The sequence below is a fragment of the Fringilla coelebs genome (genome assembly GCF_963513975.1).
Source record: "Fringilla coelebs genome assembly, chromosome: 1".
Lineage (NCBI taxonomy): Eukaryota > Metazoa > Chordata > Aves > Passeriformes > Fringillidae > Fringilla > Fringilla coelebs.
In genome coordinates, this window is record NC_140028.1 from 95,609,922 (window position 1) to 95,630,887 (window position 20,966).

At 39.2% G+C, this 20,966-nt stretch overlaps 1 protein-coding gene across 1 annotated transcript in view; it reads left to right on the plus strand.

Moving 5' to 3' along the window:
* The window catches only part of TPPP (tubulin polymerization promoting protein), a 62,791-nt gene that overhangs the window by 14,102 nt on the left and 27,723 nt on the right, over positions 1-20,966 (plus strand). The window lies entirely within an intron of this gene.

Genomic DNA, 20,966 nt, shown 5'->3' on the forward strand with positions numbered 1-20,966 from the left:
TCATGTTCTGTATGAAGTCCCAAATAATTTTTTTGGTTTTGCTTTATGTGTAGAATTTTATTATTTTCACCTTTCGTATTCTCCTGGCATCTGATATGATAGTCTTGTCTTTTCTGCTTTTTATTACCATACTAATTGTTTAAATTGTCTCACACATCATTGTGTTGAGGGATATACTTTTTAAAGGGGTCCCTTAATTGTACTTGTAGCCTATAGGAACACTTATTTGGCTTGTGCACTCAACTGTTGTGGTGTAATGCTGGGAGAACATGCAAACTGCATTGCTTACAAGGTAGTTGGAAAATCTTGGTACAAGCACTGACCGTTTAGACTGCGTCAAACTGGAGGAAGGCAGAGAAGAAAAGACCTTTAATCTTGAAAATTGTCAGTGTAACATATATAGCTAGAATGACCTTGTTTATTTGATTGATTTCTTTCTTTGTTCCTTTTCTCCTTGGGGATCTTATCTAGATAACTGAAAACACTACATATGCACACTCCCACCCTCTTGTCCTTCTATCAGTCCCTACTTGAATGGAGTTAGGTATACCATCTGAGAGCTGACTTATTTGAAATGGATGTTTAGGTTGTAGGGTTTTGTTTCTTTCTTGATCTATGATATTTTCAAATTTTCTATGACTTTCATCAGCTTAAAATTTTCTTTTATTATTTCCTGTAGATAAATATAATCTTAGTGCTATTTCCTCATATCAGTTTCTGGGCTCTTTAGTGACAGGATGACCCCATGATATGGCATAAACAGATGTGCAGCATTAGCAGATATAAAGAAGCATTGGGTTTGGTGACTGGGGCAGAAGGAATCCCATCCTATTGGGCAGCAGTGAATTGTAAGGTGGCAGGTACCTGAGCCTCCTGGGAAATGTTAGCAAATACCCTTGCTGCTGTTGAATGCTCCCAGCTCAGCTTGGATGATCCTGTCTTTGGCCCTTGAGGGGGAGGGCTAGCTCAGCAGTTTCTCAGACCTCGCTCCTGTGACCACTGTTAAGTGTTGTCATTTCTCTTGGAAGAGGCATACCATCTTTTCCTCTGTCCAGTTGTCCTGGTTTAACCTTAGCCAGTGGCCAAGTCCCATGCAGCTGCTTGCTCACTCCCCCACCAGCAGCACTGGGGAGAGAATTTAGAGTGCAAGCTGGAAAACTCATAGGTGAGATAAAGACAGTTTAATAGGAAAAGCAAAAGAAAAGCAGGAATTGATTCAGTGCTTCCCATGGGCAGGCAGGTGTTCAGCCATCCCCAGCAGAGCAGGGCCCCATCACATGTAACAAGCTGGGAATGCAAACACCATCACTCCAAATGTCCCCCCTTCCTCATTCCTCCCTCCACTTTATTTACTGACCATGATGTCCTGTGGTCTGGAATATCCCTCTGGTCAGCTGGGGTCACTTCACCTGTCTTGGCTGGGTCTCCTCCCAAGCACCCCCACATTCCTTGCCAGCATGGCAGTATGGAAAGCGGAAAAGGCCTTGGCTCTGTGCAAGTCCTGCTCAGCAATAACAAAAACATCTCTAAATTATCAAACCTGTGCTCAGCAGAAATCCAAAATACAGCCCCATACCAGCCACTGTGAAGAAAATGAACTCTACTCTAGCCGAAACCAGCACTCCAGTATTTAATAGCTTAGTAGATAACTGTATCAAATGCAAAAGTATCTTAGTTTTAATTGTTTCATTTTTTGTTCATTCCTCAACATGTACATATACTTATAACATATATTTTATATATTCTTCTCTTTTAAAGTTATTTTATTTTTAAATTATATTGCTTAAGTGGCATATGGGAGCTGAGAATTGCTGTCCTTATTAGGAAGGTCAGTATTTTTTGAATGTAGGCTTTCAGTAAGTATACTTCCACATTTTCTTAGCTCTTGGGGTTTTGTGGTTTTTTTTACATTTTTATTCCTGAGTGCATGTGTCAGCAATTCTTTTTAGTCTAGATCACATTTATTTCACAAATAATATTTTAAGTTTTAAAAAGGGAAGATCTAATGGCTGTAGGAAATTAAGTGTCAGTAATATGCTTTAACTTAGGAGGGTTAAGCATAAGCTGGGTATACAGGATTTCTTGAACATGTTCAGACAGCTGTTTTTCCTTGCTTTCTCTTTTCCTTCACATTTAACCCTAAGCTCAAGGATAATGATAGTTTTGGTAATGCATCAAAGCAGGCATACTCACATAATAAACTCGCACTCATTTTTATTTGACAAGCAGATTTTTCCCAGCAGAGCTCTGTGGTTTTTTGACAAACCAAGTTTTTTTCTTATCTATGTTAAATGTAAAACCTTAACCACTATAGAAGAATTTCCAATTCCCTCCAAAAGTGCAAAGTGCAGCTTCCATGCTTCAGTAAGAATTCTCCTTATGGTTACCAGAAGGCTTTGTGCATCACTCTTGATTTTGGGCTCTTGAGCTAAAGTGTGTCTCACAAGATTAGCCTCAGCCTGGGATTCCTATGATCAGCCAAAGTGATGGTTCAGTGGGATGGGGCTGGTGGATTTTAGCAGCTGTAGGCTGGCCAGGGAGCACAACAAACATTAAAAAAAATGTTTGCCATACCCAACTACATCTAGCATTGTGGTAGAACTTCCAAATATATTTTCTGCTGATTCTGTTACTGGGAAGCCACTGTACTAGCAGGGTTGTTTTCTAGCAAGCTGTACTTAGAGTTTATGACAATGGCACATGTTGTTCAGGCACTAGAAAATAATTAATCTGATAGAAATGTTCTTTGGATTTATGAGTTACTATGTATAAAGCCCACATTTGCTGTCTTGCTAACTTTCCCAGGCTTTATTTATTACTCTAGTAGATACTGGCAAAATAGGTAGGAACTAAACATTGCTGATAGGGTAAAGTAACAAGGAAAATTAATAAGAGATATGTTTACTTAAGAGCTGCTGAAAGATAATGTTTTATTCACCAATTGGCAACTTGCTCTGCTCCAGGAGAGATTTTACCTCGGAGGCAATGAACATTTTTGTAGACTTAACACCCCTTCTCCACCTCTGCCAAACCAGGTGGACAAAACTTCTGAGAGTTTTAAATAGTCTGTGATATTTCTTGAAAGCTGGGACCTACGTGTCTGTCTTTCAGAGATTAGTTCATTTGAAGTTAAGTTTAGTGTTGTTATAAAGGTTGAAGAAATTCCATTGAACCTTTGTTACCAATAATAAAATAAGTTTAGAATGCATGAGAATGTCAGGTCAGACTGAAAGGTAGTTTGTTTATCTTGCATAAAAGGTCTACTGAAGGCCTTCATATGAGTGCAACATTTATATGTATTTGAGGATAAGAGAAGGAATAGTGTAATGCAAAGGATCCACAGTAGTAGACATGAAAGAATTATTGCTAGAATTGCATTCTTTGGTAAGAAAATATTAAATTTTATTTAATTATTAAATTGGGTGATCTCTCCCCTGCTCCCCCCAATATTTTTGTGTAACAGTAATTTGTAGGGTCCCACAAGTCCTTCCAACTTGGTGGATTGTAATACACATTAATGTTTGATAAAATTGTTAGCTCAGAAAATACAAGAAATGAAAAAGAATTTTGCAGTGGAATTACTTGAAGTGAAAAGCTGAAGCCCGCCGATGAGAGTAGCCATATGTGTGAATATTTATGATTTGCTTCCCTAGAGAGCAGAGTTAAAACACCTGCATTTATGCCAAATATTTGGATTGCATTTATGCAGTTGGAATAGTCTGCAGTTTCTGTAATGAAGAGTGAACTTTTCTTATTTTTTAGGTTATAAAGCATACAATTAAGCTATCTCTTATAATGTCATTAACTTTCCATGAGTCCTGTACTTGGAAGAGCAAAAGGAATTGTGAAGAGTGAATGACAAAAGTTCTACTATATCTTATGGGATGAAATCTGTTAAAAAATGCACCAAAGCAAACAGAAATGTACATAACTGTAAATGTAATTATGCAGTAAGCTTTCTTTTTTTGTAGTTTCATGGTCAAAACTTGAGTTGTTGTACCCCTTTCTTCATATGTTCCTTGGACTACATAAAGCAGTAACACCAGATGCAGGGTAAATTTTAATTTCAAAGCTAGCCTAAAGTTACTTGCTTAAAGTTATGTAAAAGTCCCTTCTGCTAATTGGTACCAGGAGAACATTTTCTTTGTAAATGGCAAAGGAAGCAACCTCTTCTCAGAAAAAATAGCTTATGGGATTGTTAAAAAAAAAAAAGCCTGAAAATACTTCCTAGGAAGTGATTTTTTTAACTGGTCCATAAATTCACTGCCATACTTGAAGACAAAGAATAAGTCACAGTCATATTCTGTGGGCAAGGTAGTTTTCGTAAATTACTGTAGCTATAGTGTTTGTGACAGGACCAAAACTAGTACTCCAACTTCTTTTGTTATGATAATATCTTCAATTTCCCTGTAGCTCAGGTGTCTGCTAAAATGTAAGAGTTCAGTATAAATATCTTAGTAATATTAGATCATTCAAAGCATTAATTTTTCACATACTATCTGAGCCTTATATAGACATCTTTCTTTTATATTTTTTTAATGAAAAGCAATAATGCAATCTGGACCCACTGAATTTAGAGACATACAATATGCAGGCATGCAATAGTATTTGAAGATGGATGTTTTTCATGACAGTGGGAATTCCATGGGCATTTTTGCAGTCACTGACACACTTGCCTGCTTTCTTGGAAAATTTCTTCATTAAATGTTTCTTTTCTGGTACGCTTCTGGAGTTCCAAAAATTTGTAGGTTGTGTGTCTTGTATTTTGCTTGCAGAGTGCAAGTATGGATTTAGTGAATCTTGTTGCCTTGGAGAAAGCAAGGTCATTGGTGACAGAGGAGAAGGGCACTGAAGAGTTCAGCGTTTGGTATGAAAAGCAACATGTGGCTGCATTCTTCTTATTCCAGCAAGACGGTGAGACGCAGCAGTCTAAGAACTTCAGGATTTTTGTATTAAGGAAAGCAGAACACCCAAGAATAATAGATGCTACTGAGCTCTTACCAGCATTCCGGCATGTTGCCTTAGGAACTTAAATTTCTTTGTTTATTGAGGGTCAACAACTGCTCTGGGAAATTTGATATGTTAGCTATGCTGTACACATACTCCACTTGTTGTATGTAGTTAACATGGTCATAGTAATAGCCCCTATATAAATATCTCTGCTCTTATTTTAGAAGTGTTACCACTCAGCACTGCAAGAATATGCTTTAAGCACTGCCATAAAACTGCTAATTCTATGACATTATTAGATAGAAAAATAAAAATATTTCTGTTTACACTGGCATGTTACTATGGTTGCAGGCAGGCCTGGGTGACGTCAGCCCTTGGATCCATTGTGAGCATTTATTTAGGTAGCCATCTCCATGGAAACATTTGTTTGTTTTGATGTTACTATGTGTTAAATTTTAAACAAATTTTTGTGGTTCTATACTGGATTGTTATTGAAGATTAATTAAGCTACAGAAGCTTTGTAAATATACCTTACTCCCTGCCCTCTAAAATATTCTTGGTAAAAGATCAAGTGGAAGCATAATTGTCTTCTGAAATTCCATTAGTAGTCCCTGATGTTGCTTTGACATGTTTTCTTGTTGCTGAGGAAGCCATGTATTTTAAAGCCCAGTAAACTCTCCTCCATCTTTTTGAGAAAAGAAGGTTTTGTTCCCATGGAGAATCTTCGTAATACACTTTATTGTGCCCTGATTTTTGAGCAGAGCCACTCATGCACTGTCCTCACTGTCTTGCACACTTGGCTCTTTAGCCTGATTCCCACAGCCTGGATCACTCAGGTCTCTGCAGGAGCACTTCCACCTGAGAACAGCTTAATGCAGCAGTAGTTCACCATGCTGCAAGACTTGGGTAATGGGTAATGTTTGCTCTGAGAAGCTGGCCAGAAAACTCTTGGCAAGAATGAGTATGTGCTTTCCCCATTTGTCAGCTGTAATATAATTGCTGTCTTTTCTTTGTATTGAATAAGTATGATGCTTCTTGCTTTTTTTTTGTATTTGAAAGGACTAGTACTATGACACCTGAGCTCATTCAAAACAAATATCTGTCTGTGAGGTTTCTCTGAAGTAAATAGTCTTTAATGGAGATTTTTACCGAAGTCTCTTAATTTTTTCAAGTACTTAAATAGGTATGAAGTGGTCTTCATATATAAATGAAGTACCTAGTAGTTGCAAGCTGTGTTTTACATCCCTCTTGGAGACATTCTTTTGATAGTGGTAGAAAAGGATTTTTGTAATCCTACTTCATGCATGAAGTAGGCATAACAGTTAACTTTTGTACTTTAGTATGCCTGCATCAGGAAATAAGTTTTAAGTGGATATAGAACAATATGTAGAGCAGAATCTTTTCTGGTAAGTCTCAGGCAAATTGTGAAGCAGTGCGTTTTTAGGTAGGAATGTAGGTAAGTTTCAACAGAAAGTGCTCTTTTTTGCCACATCTATATTTTAATTGAAATTAAGAGCCAATTGCCTTTTTTGCCTAAAGAGCCAAATGTAATGTTGCCATTTGCACTTTGTCCTTCAAAAGGTTTTTATTTAAAAAACCAAAGCAGCTCTTCTCTCTCTTCTGCCAAGAGGCATAAATTCTAAAAGTAAAACAGTGATAGCATATGAGAAGGGAGACGGTTTTAAATTCACTTGCTGTAACACAGGCTTGTTTTATGCATATATAATGGGTAAATTTTGTACCTGTAATGATGTTTGCTGATTAGGATTTTAAAAACACCATTTTACGGGACATCACATGAAAACCTATAGATAAGGTGGTGAGTGATTCATTTCCCAGCTGATACAGAATGCTACATGATGTCATACACAGTGCTATACATAGCAGCTTGCTTGGTATTTGCCACACTTTGTGGCCTATTCCACATGTGTGCAACACAAACTTTTACTGGCTTAGAGTAGAAGTCAGTTGTTGTTTTGGTTTTTGTTTTTTTTTTTTTTTTTTTGTAGGTCAGCCTATTGCACCATAATTTAAAACTACCAGCTTTTCATTTATAGAAGCAGCTATGTGAAATCTGCCTTAATTTTACTGACTAAATAAACTAAGTAACAGGCAAGTATTTTCCAGATTGTTAAATATCAGTTTTGATTTCATGGATTGAAGTAGAAGATGATTAAGACACAGAGGACAAGGCAGCCTTATGTGCAGCAACCAGGTGATGGTAAAGTTTAAGATACTGAGAGGAATAATCAAGATTAACAGCAGAATTACAAACCTGAACTTCAGAAGGGCAGATCTTGGCCTCTGCATTTTCTCTCTGGAAGCTGCCCTGGAGAGTAGAGGTGTTCAGGAGAGCTGGTTGGTCTTCAAGGCAGCTTCATCAGAGCACAAGAACGTTTCATTCCCATGTGCAGGAAGTCAGGAAGCACAGCAACGGGCTAGCAAGAATAAACATGGAGCTTCGGACGGGGCTGGACCACGAGAAGGAGGTACACAAGAAACGGAAGCAGGGACAGGAGGAATAAAGCCCATGCATGAAGAAACAGAGTGAGCAAAGTTGAAGTTCAGGCCAATCAGCATAACCTCAGTCCCTGGAGAGGTTATGGAGTAAATCCTTTTGGAAGTCCTTTCTTAAAATACACAGGACAAGAAGGTGATTTGGAGCAACCAGCATGAGCTTGCCGAGGACCAGTTATGCCTGATTTACCTCATTGCTTTCTCTGATGAAATGACTGACACTGTGGGTAAAGGGGTGTAGTTAGTATACTTTGATCAAGGCAAGGACTTGACTCCAGTCACATTGTCACCAAATTGGTGAGGCATGGGCTGGAGAGTGAGCCAGCAGTCTAGGGGGCAGCTCTAGAGGTGGTGATGGTGTCAGTGTTGTTGTTTAATAACCCCAGCTGGAAAATAAGCCCCATGTAGCCACTCTGTTTCTACTACCAGTGGGATGGGGAAGAGAATCAGAAGGATAAGAGTGAGAAAATTCATGTGTTGAGTAAAAACTATTCAATAAGAAAAGCAGAAATCACTCACACAAGCCAAGCAAACTGAGGAAGTCATTTACCCCATCCCATGGGCAGGCAGGTGTTCAGCCATGCCCAAAAAAGTAGAGCTCCATCGTGGAGAATAGTGACTTTAAAAGATGATCACTCTGAATATCCCCCACTTCCTCCTTCCCAACATTTGTATGCTGAGCGTGATGCCATATGATATGGGATGTACCATGGGTCAGCTGGGGTCAGCATCCTGACTGTATCCCTTCCCAACTGGCATACCCCCAGCCTTCTCACTGAAGGAGCAGCAGGAGAAGCAGAAAAAGCCCTGAAGCTGTTTCAGTGCTGCTCAGCAGTAACAAAAACATCTCTATATTATCAACACTGTTTTCAGTACAAATCCAACATACCACTTCATACTAGTCACTGTGAAGAAAATGAGCTCTACTCCAGCCAAAACCAGTACAGATGGGAAGCTTCTGAAGGTGAGGTGACAGCAGTCCTTGCAGTGAATGTGAGTTGTGGCAGCAGGGAAGGGTAGCTGCATCCTGGGCTGCATGTCAGTGTGTGGTCAGCGGGTCTGGGGAGGTCATCCTTCCATGCAGCTTGGACTTGTAAGACTGTATTGGGAGTGCTGTGCCCAGTCTGAGGCTCCCCTGTGCAGGAAATAGATTGATGCACTGGAACAGGCGGGGTGCATGGCCACCAAGATGGCAGGGGGCTGGTTGTGGTACATGGTGACACGAGGAATAAGTGTAAGTTTCTTTGTGCTCCTGTGTAGGCAGTAGAGATTAACTTCCTGTTATGAAGTTAGAGTGGAAATTTTGCAGGGAAAAAAGTGTGTGTGTATGGATGCTATTTACTCCTAAAAGCAGACGTGAGCTAGAAATCCTTCATCTCAGAAAGATGATTAATATACTATATATATTGCAATTATATATATTTAATCTGCCTATGTGTGTAAAACTACTTAAACAATTTATATGTAGTCTGCTTGGGATCTGAGGTTTGTGAATGGAAGTGTGCTCCATCTGACATGGTGTTTATCATTCTTCAACCTTTTTGTTTGTCTTTCCTTAAAAAAACAACAGTGGCTTGACTTGAAGAGCCTGATTGATCTATTCTTTCCATTTTCTTGATGCTTAGGAGGACTTTTTTGCAACTGAATTGGAGCAAGTCTCATTAAAGACTGGAAATGAAATCCTCATCAGAATTAGTTAAAATGTTGTTATTTTCAGGCATTGCTGAAGTAGAGCTGCTTATCGTTTACTTTTGTGTGGGTGTGCCCTTGCAGGTGCCTAAACCAAGGGAACATGAATGAAATCCAAATTCTATTTGAAGCTTGATCTCTCTTGCTGACTTTCTGCTGACATCTAATGTATGTGCATGTATTCCCATGAATTTAAAAACAAAGCAAATACAGTTTTGCTATGGAGTTCTGGTACAACACACCCCACACCCCCAAAAAGGGCAGACTTTCCCGTTGAAATTCTTTTTCCATGTTGCACTCATTTTTCGTTTCTTAATTTTACAAAGGTTGTGGATATGACCAGCAGACCAATAATTTTCAAAACCTGGCTGAGACTGTGAATGTTGGTGCTGATTCTGCAGGCTTCCAGAACATTTGAATTGCATAAAGAAATCTCCATGGCAACTTTTTCTAGGAGGATGTGCTGTTAGATAGTGAAGTTTTATGGTTGAAGGAGCACATGTTGGAAAGCATTCAGTTTCAGCGAGGAGAGCTGGCTGGGGCTGGCAGTGTGGCCAGGAGTGCTGTGGCTGAGGTGTTGCACCCTTCTGGTGAGGAGGAAGAGGAGCAGCTCAGCGACCGCCTGTCCCCAGTGTTCTTGGCAGTGCAGGCACTCCCAGCAGGGTCAGTCCCTCAGGCAGGCAGGGGCTGTTTCTGTGCTCTCTGGGCATTTGTAATGCAGGAAGGAGAAGCAAGCAGAAAACCCAAGTGCAGGGTTTTGCATCGTGAAGTCTCTGCCTGAGCTGTGGAGCAGCTTTAAATCAAGGCAGGATCTTTGTTAGGGATGGCGAGCGGTGGAAAATACCTGGAGGCAAAGTTGTCTGAGTGGAGCCGAGAGTTCATTGTGAAAGGCAGGGCAGTCGGTGTCTGTTTGGAAGGTGTGATATCCCTGGTGCCCAGTAGGTTTTCCCGGTGCTTTTCCTTGCCAGAAGTGGTTGTGGAGAGCCTTTTGGTTTGGTGCCGTGCTGTGTGCGGAGCTGCTTGGCAGGGGCCGTGGTGCTGCAGGAGTGAGCCCTGTGCAGTGCAGGAGTGTGTGCTGCACTGCCCTGCTCGTGGGACCCTTTGCACTGTGCTGGGTGCAAAGCTTTTGTGACATTTGCTTGGGTCTTGACCTGTGAGCTTTGAGGAAGGGATGGTGATGTGTGCTGACAGAAAGTGAGGAACGCTCCCCTGGCAGCACTGAATTGTCTTTCCTCTTCTTAGCCTCAGCTTTGTTCTGGAGGGAAAAGTGTTGAAAGTGTGGGAAATCTTCCAGCCTCACACTGTTACCATATTTTCATGATTGTGGCTTCACTAGCTTCATGTGATGCTTCTAGCCTTTTGACACAAGAGTTGATTTTGTGGGGTCTTTTGAGTCCGTAAAATTCATACAGTTTTCCTGGTGCAAACAGGCCAAGCCAGTGCAGCTGCAGAGCTTTCAGTTCATATATTTTTCTTTGCTATATACTTCTGTTACCACATTCTCATGATTGTGTCACTACAATGCTCAGAACAGCTAAAAGTTTTCTACAGTGCTCTTCTTCTAGACAGAAACATAGAAGACTCTGAAGAAAAGGATAAGCCACCACCATCATCTGGTGAGCAGGAGCCAGCACATCTGTTTGTCTCTGCTGATACAGGAGAGCATTGTACCACTTAGTGCCATTTGTGATCATGGGCATAAACAGCTGCAGAACACTGGTGATCTTTGGCACCAGGCTGTGACTCTCATGACACATGACAGCACTTGCTTCATTGCCCAGATGTCTTGGATCTTTATTATATGCCCTTCACTTGCAATTATTGTTTAAAAATGAAAATAAACTAAGAAGCAGTTATTGTACTGTCAGTATGATGTTTTTAATGGTATGTAAAAGATTAAACTGATAGTTTTTATATCATTATAATTGTGTACAAGAGAAGTGGTTTTTCTTGCAGTTAATGACACATAATACAGTGATACTGTAACACAATAATAGTTCATTACAGCACAACTGAAAAATTTGTATGAGAAAACAAAATGGCTCTGTGCTTACTGTCTGGAATCTATCTCAGTTATACAGAATTTCCAGATATACTCATTGTGATTCCCAGTGCAGTCCTAATTAACCAAGGATTTTGCTGCTTTGTGATTTTTGAGGTGCTTGTTACTCTCTGTGGGATGATGTTTGTTAAACTTCTGAATGGAACTGACAGTGCTGAGAATGGAGGGTTTATCTGACCCAGACCAGTGTGAGAGTAATACAAGAAGCTACTGACTAGAGAATCATAGAGTAGAGGGTGGGCAGTTCTTGTCATCATATGCAGTCTGTATTTCACAAAAAGGTGTTAAGTGTTTGCTTCTGCTAGAGCAAGCCTCTGTGGTATGGGCTGCTCAAAAGGTGAGGAGGACAGTATTTACCATCAGCTCTCCCATCACTTTTTGTGCACAGCAGCTACTGCTGCTGCACACTTAAAATAGGGGAACGCAAGGAGTCCTATTTTGTTACTCCTTTATGGGCTTTCTTCCTGTCTTGCAATTCAAAACAGGTACTAAGAAACTTTTCTTCCAAATTTAGGCTGTTTACATTTTCTTCCTGTCATGGATGCTGTATGGAAATAGATGCCTGGGGCATTTGTAATCCAAATGGAGATCAGCATGAGTCAAACTGTTTGCATTTGGCATGGTGCCAACAGAAGGTTTTGTAGGTTTCTAAGCAGTATGCATTGATTAATGTTTTCAGCTCTACAAGAAGGTTTCTAGGGGAGGATGTTTTATTTGATTTTTTTGGCACCTTTTTAATTTTCAGCAAAAAATTTAACAGGTGAGCTGGTATTCTTAAAAGAGCCTATAAATAGGAAAAATAATAAAAAGGGAGTAATTTGGCATTTATAGGTTCTGTCTTTTTTTAGTCTGAAGAGCTTTGTAGGTTTAGAGATAGGTTTCAAGTCTAACAGAACAATATCAGAAGGTACAGAAAGGTAGTAACAAAAAAATTATGTATCTCATACAGTAGCCACTCTATTAGGTGATTGTCCTGTGTATATCCAGAAATAAAGAATTTAATTCTAGATGTCAGATGAAAATGGTGGTGAACTAACTGTCTGGAATTTGAGTTCAGGACATTTTTAATGCTAATTATTAGAGATAATGGAGTGGTGTGAATGGAAATCTAAAATTAATGACTATAATTTGATTAAATAATTTTTGTTCCCAGTAAGTCCGGGTACTCGTTTAAAAAGAACAGTGAGGAATATTCCGTTTAGTAGATCCTTTAGAGAGCCAGTGCATTTCCCACGTGTTTCAGCAATTTGTCCTTTATTAAAAAAACATAAATAGCATGATTTTTTTCCAAGACTTTGTAGTAAAATCAAATAGAAATTATTTCCTTACTCCTTACCTTTACAGAAAAGCTGGAGCTGTGCTGTCCTCTTTCAGACAGGTTTTTTTTCTTTCATCATTTCACCTCAGCTGAGAGTAATGGGAGAGCTTTACATGATGCTGAAGTGGACATCGTAGCTGGGAAATCTGTAGAACTAAAATCCACAGAACTAGCTTGTCCCTTTTTTTTATTCAAGGCAACTGACTGTTGCCTATTGGGACTCCTCTAACCAGGTGGAGAAAGCTGTAGAGAGCGTACTAGGCAGTTAAATAAGCTGCTTAGTTTTCCTGCTTCTGTACCGAATAGGATGAACTCGGATTTAACATTCTAGTTTTGAGTCTGACTTGCAATTCCAGCTGACTGCAGCTTCAGTCAACATTGGCCATTCTGAACAATTTTGATGATTCCTTTCCTGATGTAGTTTTGTATGCTTTGCCCAACAATACACTCTCATGTATGCTTGGAAGATTGTTCTTTTTATTTCCCTTTTACATGCTTCTCTGTGTCACCCAGTCATTGGCTTCCTTGTCTTTGAGTACTATCTGTGAAAGCCATAGTCCAGGCGGACAGTGAAGTGGTGGTAACCTGAGACAAACAGGAGAGGTATGGAATCAGACTTAAGGACTACCCATGGAAAGCTAGACTTCTTTAATGTTAGGAGCATTGACTTGATATTATTTGACATGACATTTGCTTTTTTTGGAAGCTTTTTGACTCCATTTGTCAAAGCTTTGAGATAAAGATGATGACAAGACGTATTTTCTGGAGACAGTTACCCAAATAATTTAGGCCAAATGTTGAATAGATTTCTATATGTGCTTGTCCCAGGTGTGATCTCTTAATCTTGGAAGAAGTCATTTGCTGAAGAGCACAACTTCTGCAACATACATAGTAATTTTTAAAGGGGTTGGTATTGACTAACCTCTCAAGAGCATTGTTAATTGTCATATGCTGTTGTTTTTAGAAAATGAAGCATATGGAGTATACCTGCTTTGTATGTACTTAGAAGACTTCGGGCCAGAATTTCTGCTTGTTGTCTTTATTGAGCACCATTTGAAAATCTGGAGGTTTTTTGAGCTTTGAAGTGTGAGAGGATTTGGCTTCTAATGCCTCTAAGGGGTGTACACACTCTAAGTGCTGCAGGTTAGAAAGACATAGACTTAATAGTTTTTGTAGCTGTGATCTCAGAGCTTTGTTTGTGTAGGTGTAGGGTACCCTGTAGGTGTAGGATAAGATGTTCAGGAGTGCATAAATCTTTCTTTGATTGTGTTCAACCCGGTGAAACTTTAAGTAATTGAAGGAAAGCATTTGCCTGAAATGTTTGCTGTTGAATTTCTGCTGGTTTTGCTGTCCTTACTATGAGATATTAAATAACCATAAATACATCCATCAGAACTTAATCTAGTTTAAACTGACTACTTCAATAAACATTCCTAATGTAGAGGTTCTGTAATAAGAAAGGCCAATGTGTAAAGCTGCAAAGATGTTTGTCAGTGTGTGTTTTGGGAGGTTTCAGAGTAGACTTGCACAGGCTGGTACATGCAACACAAAACATAGAGCTGGGCTGTGTTAACATTGTGTTAATCTGTTGGTTTTGTACCATCCTATTTTCTTGCAAGGGCCAGTTTGCTTTGTGCTTTGCAGGTTGTGAGGATATACTTGGCTTGCTTATGAACAGCATCTACCCTATTGGCAGTGCTGATGGAAGGCAAGACCCCTGTGTGTTGAGTTAGATCCCATGGAAATTCATCAGTGGTCTTCATGCTGAAGATTTTGTGCCACAAATAAGTTAGTATGTACCTGGAAAGTAAGACAGTTTTCTGACATGCATTGGGATAAGAGCACAGAAGTCTAATAATAATTGCATCATTCACTCTCCACTATTTAGAAAACTTGCCCTTCTGTACAAAACATTGTGGGAATAGATATATTGAATATTTTTGCACCAGCATGTCAGTGGATGACACTTTGGAACAAAACTTTGTTGCTTCTGCTGGTGAAATCATAGGCTTTGAAGAAAACCATTTTCAGAATTGAGATAGTAATCCAAGAAAAATCAATGTGAAGCTTCATTTTCTGAATGTAAGTAGCTGAGAGCTGCTGGAGATTGCTAGTGTAAGAATGTACTAACGTGTGTTTGTAGATGAAAGCACCCTTTTGCACAAAGCAAAAATCAAGAGGGCAGCAAATCTTAGCCAGCATTGGCTCAATACCTTCGTTCAGTAGGTGTTGGTATAAATAAGTCACAGATTTCCAAAAGAGTATATGCTTGCTCTTTTATAGTCTCCTCTCTGCTTTCACAATTCATTCCAGTATCTTGGAGTCTTCCCGATTGTTCCTTATCATTTTGGTTTGTGATGATGGTAAACCTCCATTAGATGGGTAAACCTCCATTTATTGTAAACTTTTGCATGTTTTGAATAGACAATATCTGTGTTGGTATCAACTGTCATAATTTTCTGCCTTTCTTTTGGATTGGTTTCAGATGCACATGAGTCAGCACTGTAAAGACTGATATACAGATCTTTAATCCAGGGGAGGTGATGGATCCCCATAGAGAATTGGGTCACTCTCTGTTTATAGCTTTCACAAAGTGCCAAGACATTATTGGCATGGACTGTTCTGCAGATTCTGTGGCACAACTGAAAGTTCCATTTGGAAAATGTGTTCCCCGCTCTGGACACAGAGAGAGAGGATCAGTCTCTCTCACCCAACGAGTCAAAGTGGCTTCTTTTTGAAGCTGGAGGTGGCTTTATTGTAACTACTTGTTTGGCAGGCTTTCTCTTTCTCTAGAGTCAGGGATTTTTTGTGAGAAGATGGATAAAAGTCTGTGCTTTGTCTATGTTCAATTATTTTGGTCTCTAAGCTCACAGACATGCCCTAATTACCTGTGAGGTATGCTGGGGCTTCATGCAGTTGTCCTTGGTTATGATTAGTAGGGGATCTTCATTCAGATTGAGGCTTACGTTGTCAATTGCAACAACCTTGTGCTGAGATGAAAAGTGCCTAGAGATTGCTCTTGAGGTATATGAAAGATCTGGTCAGAAGCATTTGCTATTTTTTCCCTAAGCTTTGCAAAGGTAGGTGCCTATCTCCACAAGTTATGGTAAGGACAAAGGCATAACAGAAGAAGTGATAAAGGCATGGCAGAAGAACTTATTAAAGAATATTCTCTGCATTGGCAGTAGCAGACATATGGATTTAGCTTGTGGATCTGTAGTGGAAAAGTGGTGCTCTCATGTATAAGTGTTACGGGGGTTTTGCTGCTCTATAATTTAGCCTTAACATTTCCCATCTGCACTTTTTAAAAATAGTATTGTTCTCTTCAAGTGGATACCTCTTCAAAGGCTCTCCTACTCTCATTTGTAAACTGTTTGAGAGTCTGTTTTGGCCACAGTCTACCTATTCTTCTGTCTTGCTTTTTGTCTTGTAAAATGAGAATGCTGCCAATGCAGATAATTGCATCTCTAATTGCTGTTTTGTAAGATGTGAAGATAAGAAGGACATGGGGAGCAGAACATCATTGTGGATGTTGTCATTTTAGCATAGAATGAGGTCTCCTTTGCAAGAAACGGACATAGAATGGGAAATTCTCCAAGGCTGGGGATTGTATATTTAGAACTTTGCTGTCACCATCCAATTTTCCCTTTCATATGGGAAGGCAATCTTCCAGTAGGGGAGAAATATGCAGTTTCTTCATTATTTCTATTATATTTATTGTTTTCTTTGAAAGAGAAAATGTTTGGTTTCTGCTCTGTGCATAGCTGCAGTCTGGATTCTCCTTTCTTGAAGGTCATGATTTGGTCCTTGGCCGTTGGTTATGGCAAACAATTTTTGCATGTGACCTGTGGATATGGACTAACACTGTAGTTTGTTTCTCTTTTTTCACTTGGTGTGTCATTCTTGATTTCACACCTTTCTATCTCCAACCATGGTCAATGACTCTTGCACACTGAGATCGTGCTGGCGTCAGTTAGCACCAGCTGTCTATTTTTAATGCTGCCACCTTCTCATATTGCCAGCAAAAAATGTTAGCAGTTATACATACATCCGTGTTTTCTCTCTGTCATCAGGATCACTGAAACAACCTCTCCCACAAGCACATACTTTTTTACTTAGAGAGTTCCCTATCATTGAGCTGTCACTGGATTCAGAAATTGCTTTCGTGGTTAGATGTGATTTGACATGGAAAACAATCCAGCTCCGTGAAATCCTTTGAAAAACTGGAATGGTTCTGTTGTAGAACCATCTGACAATGATATTTTCTTAGTGAGACAATCTGATAAAAATCTTGGTTTTAAATTCTGTGTAATGAAACTCTAAAGGAAAATTCCACCTTGGATTAGAGGACTGCTGCTCTGGCTTCCATAGCTGCATTTTAGTAAGCAATGAGTTGCTTTCTGCTGAGCTTGTCTGCTGAGCTGGCTGCAGCTCCCAAATACATGAAGCTGTGTTGCTTTGTTTAAATTATGTTTCAGAAATAACAATGCAAAACTATTTTTGAAAAATATGTACAATATTTCTTATGTATAATATTAAATGGTATTGTAGCTTTCTCACAAAAAACTCACTGAAAACCAGTCTGCAACTGGAAATATTTACTTGGAGGGTAGGGAGGAATGTCCTGGAGCTGGTTACCTCAGCTATCAGACAGCGCTTTCTGAATTTCTTGGCCAAGAAATACAAGTAAACTTGCTGTATCCTGGTGCAGTATGGTGATTAACAAACAGCTGCCATGCCTGAACAGTGGAGTGAATATCTTGTATATGAATTCAAGGTTGTGTTACTCATTCTTTTTCCTTCATTTTTCTTGTCATCAGCCAGGGACTTCTTTATATTGACCAGTGTAATTTCTGAAGTTGGATGGAAGTTTTGTCTGAGGCCTCACTGAAACGGTGATCCAGACACCTTTCTCCATAGGAACAAGCAATAAAATGTTCAAGTTTTACTTGTGTTTTTTTTGAGTTTCATAGTAATTTAAAAGCATGTCCCCACAAAACTCACCCTTTGCCTTGCCACCATTTTGCATTGTGCTTTGTGTGCTGCTCTGATCTGGATTGGTTCAATGTAGGAAAAATGGCTAAAAATTTTGGTAGTTATTAAATTCCTGTCTGAGAATTAAAAATTCCTCATAATATTAGACATTGTAAGGATACACAGCTAGAGTTTTTGTTGAAGCATCACAGTGTCTGAGGAGGAAAATAAGAAAGAAATTCCAGCAAAGTCAGTAGCACATAAAATTAGGGTTTTTGTCTTAATGTAATTTTAAGGAAAAACTGAGAGGAGGAAAAGTTTTGAGTAATAAGTTGTGAGATAGAAGTTTGGATGCTCACTGTTTTCCCATAATAAAGATTTGGATTCAGTTATTATTCTGTCCCTTATGCAATGGTTTACTTTCAAAGTCCAGTTCAGTTCTCAATGAAAGCATAATTTAAGTTCTAGTATCTTGAGACTTAAGGAGTTAAGATCTTACTATGTCCAGTCCTATTTAATAATGCCATTGTTCTTTGTCCCCCTGAGTTTGAATTTTCTCTAAATCAAGTAAGATGTCATTCCATATAACCATTCAATATCTAGTTCTTAGCTACGAAGCTTTTCTGTTCTGGGTCTCATTAATAAAAACAGCACTGTCTTATGTAACTCTTGTTTTCTATTGTGAAAATTCCACTTTTTATTCCCCTGTCAAATATCATGTCCTCTTCTTGGTTAACTGGTCTCATCAAAAATGGTAATGTCTTCCCTGTATGTCAACTCAGTCAAAGCACTGATACTGTATGTAAGAGAGAAAGCAGTAAGGAAGGCTACTGGTTACCAAGAGGCTGAGGTTGCTCATTTGAAAGTTCATTAGGTTGTGTCTCTTTTCCTATCTCTGAGTGCCATGTATTTTTATAAATTCAGGTTAGTAATATTAATGAAGTCCTGAAAAATAGCTAGTAATCTGAAAGCTGTCCTTGAGAATATTTTTCTAGTCATACTTATGAACAATTTGGTATAGTTTCTATTTATTAACTGCTTGGGATAAAATGCATTCACTTCTGCTTAGAAGATGTTTGGCCATGGAGCGTTGACCTTACTCGTGGTCACGGCTTGTCAGAATGTTCTAGAACAGTGTTTGTGTTGGTGTCATTTCATTATACTTTGATTTGTCTCATTTTTAATCACACTAGGTGTGAAATCAAGAAGGAGAATCAAAATAAACCCAAATGCTGGTTTGTTTAGGGTTTTTTTTTTTTGTTCTGGGACGTGAATGAGACATGTCAGCTCACGTGGGATTGCTGCTGAGCTGCGGAAGGATGTCTTATCTGTGTATCCTACTTTTCTTTCCCAGGGTTATCGGGCAGTGTGTTCATGTGCACTGCTTTAACTGGTGGAGAAAGTACAGGTGATGTTGGTTCTTTGCCCTGTCCTCTCAGCTGTAAAGCCTTTGCCTTAAGCCCTTGCACTTCAACAGCAGAAAGAGCTTTTGAAACTGCAGTGGTTGTATCAGCTTTTTCAGCTCTCTCAAGATAAAATGGTATTATTATATGAAAAAAGCTTCTTACCACTAGTTTGTGTGGTAAGCTCAGCCTGGGGAAGACAGACAGATGAAGTGATTAGCTTTTAAGAATGCTTAGTAAATCTTCAACTATTCTTAACTGCTTTAATTTATCTATTTGAAGCTGACTTAATGAGCGCTATGACGTCATCCTCTTGGATTTTTGTATTTTGGATGTGCTCAGCAGTGTCTCTGGCAGCTGGGCACAGTATTGGGTTGTTACACTGTGGTTAGTTTCTGCTCCTTTCCCCTATGGTCTATATGTATGCCTAGCCTAGTGCATATCCTTAAATGACAAGAACCAAAGAAAACAGCAAATAAATTGATGCTGCTAGAGAAGAAACAAGCGTATATGCCAGAAGCCTGATTTTGAGGCATTATCTTTCTGCTTCAGCACTAGTTTTGTCCCCTACCATTTGTATCTAAGACCTGTCTGCAGCCTCTTTTTTGAATTGCTCCTAATTTCCTACCTATTTCTGTACTTTGACCACTATTCCTGCTAGTTTCACTCACCCCTTCCATGTCCTTTAATGTCTTAACTTCCACCCAAATTGTGCTGTCAAACGATATCAATCCTACATACACCCAAGGATGGATTTCTGTGTTACCAAACATTATCTGCAAGTTGTATGTCATTTATTGGATTCTTTCACAGGAGTAGACAGCATTCTAAGGAGTGATAAAATTATCTTCTATCTGGTGTGTCTGTAATTTGGGTAGAGTCCACAGGATTGACAACCAGAAGATGGATATCTCCCTTCTATAACAAGGAAAAGCTGAAGTACTCCCAGACTACTTGGTAGCACGTTTCTATCTTTTTCCAAACTCTGGTTCGTGCCTCTCATGGCAAATACACTTGCAAACTCCTTTAATGTAAGTTGGGGCATGTGCTTTCTTCAGGCTTCACGGAGTTTTCCTAGTACTTCTTATCAGTAGCTAACCATTACATGAATCTTCATTATTAAATGTTCAAATGTAACATTATTTTTGTTCTCTTAAGCTGAAGAAGACCTCAAATGAATGTGAAATAATTGTATTCTGCTACTCTGTTTAGCTAATTTATTCTATTCCTCTAAGCTGTATATAGCTATCAGACCTGCTGTCTGCTTGGACTTTCTCTTTTCCTCATCCTCTGTAAATCCCATTAAATCTCTTTAACCCCTTTAATTCATTCTGGGATTTGCTTTCTTTTGGAAGCCTTTACTTAGTAATGTTTTTGCCAAGTCATATTCGTTCTCCAGTCCCCCTTTGTTTCCTTCCCAACACTTATTTCATCTGATAGGCTCATAGCTGTTTGGTTTGTCTTTTTTTGAATTTCAGATTTTATTTTAAAGGAAACAAATTTTCACCATGAGTGAGGCACATATGAAGCACATAGGATAGCAAAAAAAGTCAAGAGGAGAGACGTGTTAACTCAAGGATCAGAAGACAGAGTTTTCATAAGAGGGGCCTTAAATATTTAAGTTGCAATGAAGTCCAATCCACTGCAGGTTTAGTGAGTCATTGGTGTCCTCCTGCTTTGGATTTTCATTGCTTTCTACTTTTCTTGCTTAGCAGCTGTCCCAGTTTCAGACACTTAGAATAAACTGGGCATACTCTGCTTTACCCCTGCTCCTTAATGAGACAAAAAGCACCAGGAGGGAAAACTGACCATTCCAGGTTCAGTTCCTGAGTAAATGATGTTCTGCCCTTGTGGCCCATTCCCAGAGAGGTTTCTGTAAGTGAAGACTATTTGCAGTGATATAGTGAGAGAATTTTGTACTGCATTTTGCATTGTGCTTGTCTTGTTTTTCTTTCCTAGAAAACTGATAATGGCATTCATTTGTGGTCATGGGGTATATGAAGCCATCTAGTCCAGCTGCTGTTCTGTGACTTGGCCAGCATGCTATCTATCT